The following is a 6,420-nucleotide window of genomic DNA, read 5'->3' on the forward strand; positions in this document are numbered from 1 at the left end:
ACATACATACATACGTACATACATACATACATACATACATACGTACATACATACGTACATACATACATACATACATACATACATACATACATACGTACATACATACATACCTCTTCATATTATATTTAGGTAAATAATATACTTAAATGCTACCAATTTACCACTCGTCGTTTATCTACCATGAATATAGTTGTTATATCATCTACATATTCGTTGTAGATAAAAGTCAAGTGGTGTTTTGGTATGACATTTTACGGGAAGAGAACACATTGTTATCTTTGCTCGCGCAAGGCTCTCATCAATAATACCGTCTATAAGAATTGATCAAACCAGAATCTGGGGTGTAATGATAAAGTTCTTTTCTGTTGCACACATAAAACATTAGTTCTGTTCCAGCTTATGCAGGCTATTTTTCTAGCATTTTTGTCTGCTATTTTAGCTAGCATTATCGTCTGTTATTTTATCAAGCATTACCGTCTGCTCGATAGGATGCTGTGTCCTACTAAGCCCGGACCTAGACAGTTCAGATCGAAGCAGCCCGCCCCCTTAACGGTCTTATATTGTGTTAAAGTGGGAGTAAGGAGTTAACATTTAGTTAACTTTTTAGGGACGTTGCGGATACATAATATGCAGGTACGATCAGCAGCAGCCCAGAGGGAATGTTAGGGCACGTTTTGAACCGTCATATGAAAACCAGAAACACACAAAAGTAGAGTACATAGCGTGCATGCTGTTGACTGCCTGTATATAGATTCGGATAAAGAAAACAGACGTGAAAAACCTGTACGAATAACAATGATAATATGCTTTTTTTAAAGTGTCCTAAAGTACTGCGTTTATACGTTGTTGGTTGACCAGGATGCTCTACTCGTCTTCAAAGGGTTAAAAGACCAACATACTTTGAGTTCCGAGTAAAATGACCGAGTTTTAAATCTGTATGTCAGTCAGTTAGTCAGTCATTCACTAAGTCATTCAATCACGTATGTACTCGGAGCACATCCTTAACTCAATAGAATAACAGTGAGATCCGATGCAGACAGCCCATGTTTCAATCCCCATCTAGTATTTTTGAAATATGATCGGTTGGTTACATAAATTTGTAGCTCTCTTACAATCCTTTGGAATTTTCTTTGGTTCCCTTGGGCTTTATTTAAGCCTTTATATGCTTTGGGGTTTTACTAGAAAATTCCACCACAAGAAGAACCATTCACTCTGGGGCTCATTAGTGTTCCCCTCTTGTTCTCACATATTCTTTCGACAAATACACTTGCGGCTCATTCCCGTCCGTTTTTTCTTTCATACCCCTCCCTCCTCCCCCACTTGCATACACATAAATGGTTTTCAGTCAATTTTCGTTCGTTCCATGTACAATTGTATTTTATCTAACATTATATCTTATTTCATTCACCCCTTGAGCTGTGTTGTCTTACCCTCGTCGCCTTTTGAGCCTTGGGTGTCGAGTCGTCGTTACTCTCTTGTAGTTCACCATCCACATAATCTTTTTCTGTGTATGGGAAATGATAGAATCGACAGCCTCGTCTGTTATTATGACACAGAACATGATAAAAGAAAAGAAAAATACTACACCCATTCACTCACTTAGTCTCTCACCCATTCACAATTTACTCAATCTTTGAGTTACTCACTTAATTGTACTCATTATCTCACCAATTTACCCACTCCATCATTCCATTCTTCACTCTATTTGTTTTCATTCAATCCCTCTCACGCCTTTCTTTTAAACTCAACCACTCAATCACTTCCTCTCACACGACCCCCCCCCCCTTTACTCACTAACTCATGAATCATTTATCTGTTCGCTTCTTTCTACCTGTGGCGTATTCCCAAAGGATGGGTTTACCTTTTTGTTGGAATATTATGGAGGCAGCTGGATCTGGTACGTGTTTAATTCTGACCTCAAGTCTCCTATTCATTGGTCCCTTTAACGTTGAATTCGCTGGGCTCCTGCACACTTATAGATCTAGTTCTAGTTTCTATCTCGTACTTTGAAGTTACGTACAGCTTAAGCTTAACATTCAATATAGTACTTGCTATTTGCGCACCATAGGAGCGCGGCCTCCAAACCTCCTTTTAAACACTGTGAGTGGGGTTTACATTTCTGCCAAATCTAAAAGGAATATTAACGATTATTGTAAAACGGCCTAGATTACCTTGGACCTAATTGTAGCTTTACATCTAACTTGGGGGCAGAGTGGAGACGAATATCTACCATTGGACAATATTATGAAGCTGGTAGTCTGCTTAGTTTGTTTTGATTATTCGTTTGTGCATATCATCATCATTATTATCAACATCATCAGCAGCAGCAGCATCACATCAGTAATTTATTTTGTCCTCGGCTACAGTTTCACACCTATGTTCAGTTGCATCCAAACTCCTAGAGTTGCGAATCTAAATCCAACCTCTATAATTTTTAACTTTGCTAAGTAGTCAACAATGGTTCGGTACTTTCCGAATTGTTTTTCCCCCTCCAGGATTAATACATGCTAAAATAGGGGAGAGGGCATATCTTACGACGTCGACCTTTTGTGGTTCCTTTGTTGACGTCTCTGTAGCAAGGATATTGTTTTGCGTCATACATTACCTTAGAGTAGAACTTGCCTCTTTTCCCGCGACGCTACGTTTGAGGTTTGTCTTAGAGTTGGAGGTATTGTCAACACACATGCCCATGACTTTTTTCGCGCCTTCTGAATAACCATTGTTGCTGACAACGGTGTGATACACTGTTCCAGATGAAAACCAACAACAATGGAGTGCAATGACCTGGGAACAAGACGCACATGTGTGTGGGGGAGGGGGGGGGGCATGCCTAGTCATATTTTGTCCGTCTCTCTCTCTCTCTCTCTCTCTCTCTCTCACTCACTCTCTCTCTCTCCCCCTCTCTCTCTCTCTCCCTCTCTCTCTCTCTCTCTCTCTCTCTCTCTCTCTCTCTCTCTCTCTCTCTCTCTCTCTCCCTCTCTGTCACAAACACACACACGCACACACACACGCTTTCCCACATCCCCCATCAATTTTCACACCTGCCGCCTCCAACTCCACCATCTGTTTTTGTTTTTGTAACGTGTTTTACGGCGCTCGCAACTGCATAGGTCATATGAGCGCGCGGGACACACCTAATATTTTCAGTTGGTAGGAAATTTTGAATTTTGCCTGGGTGGCGGCCGAAGCCTACTCTTATCGATTTTAGACCACCATGGGATCTTCAACGTGCGCAACTTGCACACGTGCCCTCCGAGATTTTTCGCCCTTGTCCGAGAAGGCTAGGTGTAGATCTTTCCTACCAGAAGACCAGGGGTGTGGCAGAAAGACAGCAGTAAGAAGAAGCCAAGGAGTAGCAGTAGAAAGGCTGCAGAAAGAGTCAGGAGCCCAGAGGAGGGGGCAAAGGAGGTGAGGGGGTGGGGGCAGAAAGTGGAAATGAAAGCAGACAACAGAACATTGCTAGAGAGCAGGAAAGGAGGTGAAAGGAGACAATGTTAGAGAAGAAAATATTTTCGGTTGCTACCCGGATTCGAACCCGGGACCTTTGAAAGAGAGGCCAACACCTTAACCTCTAGGCCTCGAGAGCCCCCACTCCACCATCTCCATCTTACCTTGTCATACATGAGAAGCTGGAGAAGTCGACACATAATTTTATGGTCAAAATAAATTGACAAAACGTTGTATTAAGCTTATAAATCAATATTTTGCTGGCAAAATCAATGCATCAGCCCAACTCGTAAACCACAAAATTCTCTCTGACTAGTCTAAATACTGTTATTTACGGTCAATTATTAAAATCAGTGAAAGAAAAATAGAAGCAACAGAAATGTTGTTTCCTAAGGAGACTGTTTAGAATTTCTTGGAAAGAAAAGAAAATGAGAAAGTACTTAAAGAAGACCACGTGGATAGATCTAGCTCCATGATAAAAACAATTAGGAAAAGACAAATTGTCCATGACACTTGAACAGACAGAGAGGCCTGGAACATCTAGCTGTCAGTGGTAAAACAGAAGGCAGACGTGGTATGCGTAGACCCAGAGCAACTTAATTATGAAAGCCTATAAATGTGATGAAGGGGAAATGAAGCTTTAGCTCTTTTATAAAGAGCAACGTAGCGAAGGAATGAATGGTGAACCGTGATCGCTAATGTCTGTAGCAGATCTCTCAATATTGTGGATAATGACATCCATAAGGTATTAATTTCAATATTTTTTTTTCTTTCAAAATAAAAAAAAATAGTTACTGAAGACTTTTCAGAGTCCCCCCCCCCCCCCCCCCCTGACTTTGCTCAAGGGAAACAAACCTTATTTACAAGGCTTTAGAACATACTACTAGTCTCTCGATTGCTTACCTTTAATATTACCGGTTTGCTCACATTGTTAATGGTTATATATGTAATGCATTTAATAATAAAATATTATTGTACATTATTATTACTATTGAGACACTGTCGCTACCCAGATTCGGACCCGGGATCTTTGAATGATGAATGCGTGTATATGATATTATCGGATTTCAAAGAATACTTTTCTTTCCTGTGTGTTGAATTAAACTATTATTGTAGCCCCTGGCAGGGTTTTAGACTCAAATCACCCACATGCCACTGGAGGTCGAGTGAGTGTGAGGCCGGCACGCATCACGTATTTCAGAAGAAACAAATGTTTCAAGTTCTTACAAAAACAAAAAAAGTGTATTAGACTTTGATCTCATCAATTTCATCTTTACTAAATAGCTGTTCAGAACATGAACGGTTCTTCATAAATCAATTTATTCCATGCTGCCCAAAAAACCCCACAAAAAATCCAAGCAACTGGTATCGCTTCGTCTTACATAGCTCTCAGCCTCATACATTTGGCTTGAGTAAGAAGACCAGTAAGAACCTCAATATTATGGCGTAATTACAAGTGCTCATCGTCGGCTTAGAAAGTTCAGAGAATGTTGATACAGTGTCACTTGATTCAATGTCCACCTGTATAAGACAATCACCTGTACAAACGTCCACTTCCCTTTTCTACTCTTTTGGTTTCTTCCGTCAATGTCTGACGATGACCAATACATCCACAGAGGAGAATATTTCTCAAGCGAAATAGAAGAATTTGAAGAATTACAGTTTAAGATGACTTGTGACTTTTGTTGTGGCCGATGAACCAAATTCTCGCAGCACAATTTGCCGCATTTTGAACATTTAAAAGCATGTGGATGTATGCAGCTTGCGGGCTTCTCTCTTGGTTTTAGCATTTCTTATTCACGAAGCCTTATCTGATTTGTTGCCCACTGTGAGAACCTCTCTTCATCTGGTTCTGTCAGACGCTAGGCTCTTCCGTGTCGAAGTACAAATGTATTTATATTGAAGCCCTCTAAAGACATTTTCAGAGTGTCTTTGTAGCACTTTTTTGTGGGACAACGTTACGCTTCCCTGAGGAGAGATCAGAATACTGCAGTTGGGATTCTGAGATCAGGCTGTCTTACGACATGGCCACCCCAGCGAAGTTAAGTTCTTTTGAGCTTAGAAACAGCCGCATGCCACAGGAAATTTAGTTGGAATATTGGAACTTGCAATGTTATGAAATATTTTCAAAATGGCTGCGGCATGGCGCAAATTCCCTTTCTTTCGCTATGTGTCATTTTATTCTGCCGTTAAGAAATAATGCATAATAAAAAAATTAAAAAAACAATTATAAAAAAACTCTGAGAAGTCCTGCCTTAAGCTTCTTGGCATGATTTGGTACACCGTCTATACTACACGGTTGAGAGGATCACAACATTGTAGACTTTCAACTTTGTCTCCATGCGAATGCCACAGCAGTCCCAAACTATTGCTCTGGGTTATCCAAAGGATGCACTAGCTTTATTCATACATAAAGCTATATCTGCATCGAAGCAGGCATTTGAAGATAGTGTACTGCCTTGATATTTAAAACGATTAACACTGTTCAGCGTTGTTTTATGTATTTTGATTTTAGGAGTTAGGGTCTACGTATCACCAGAGACACGCTGGGAGAGAATTATGCATACATGTATGTATCTAAATATATATATGAAATTGCCGTTTGCATGCAGAAGATGGTGCCGGTTTGTTACAGTAGACTGATTACAAAATCGGTTGTCAGATCGGCGTGGGGGTAGATCGTCAACTGAATCAGAAACATTGCTGTAGAACTTCAACTTACCCAGCACATCTTTAACTTTTAAATTCTCTGTACCATGTGCACCCTCTTCTCTTTCTTTCTCTCTTTCTCTCTCTCTCTCTTTCTCTCTCTCTCTCTCTCAATCTTTCTCTCTCTCTCTCTCTCTCTCTCTCTCTCTCTCTCTCCCTCCACCTCTCTCTCTCTCTGTCTCTCTCCCCTAACGCAAGCACACACAACACTTACACACATACCTGGGCACGCGAGTTAAGAGTAACCAGGATTAAGGAATCAGT

The sequence above is a fragment of the Aplysia californica genome, unplaced genomic scaffold (assembly GCF_000002075.1).
Source record: "Aplysia californica isolate F4 #8 unplaced genomic scaffold, AplCal3.0 scaffold00422, whole genome shotgun sequence".
Taxonomy (NCBI): domain Eukaryota; kingdom Metazoa; phylum Mollusca; class Gastropoda; order Aplysiida; family Aplysiidae; genus Aplysia; species Aplysia californica.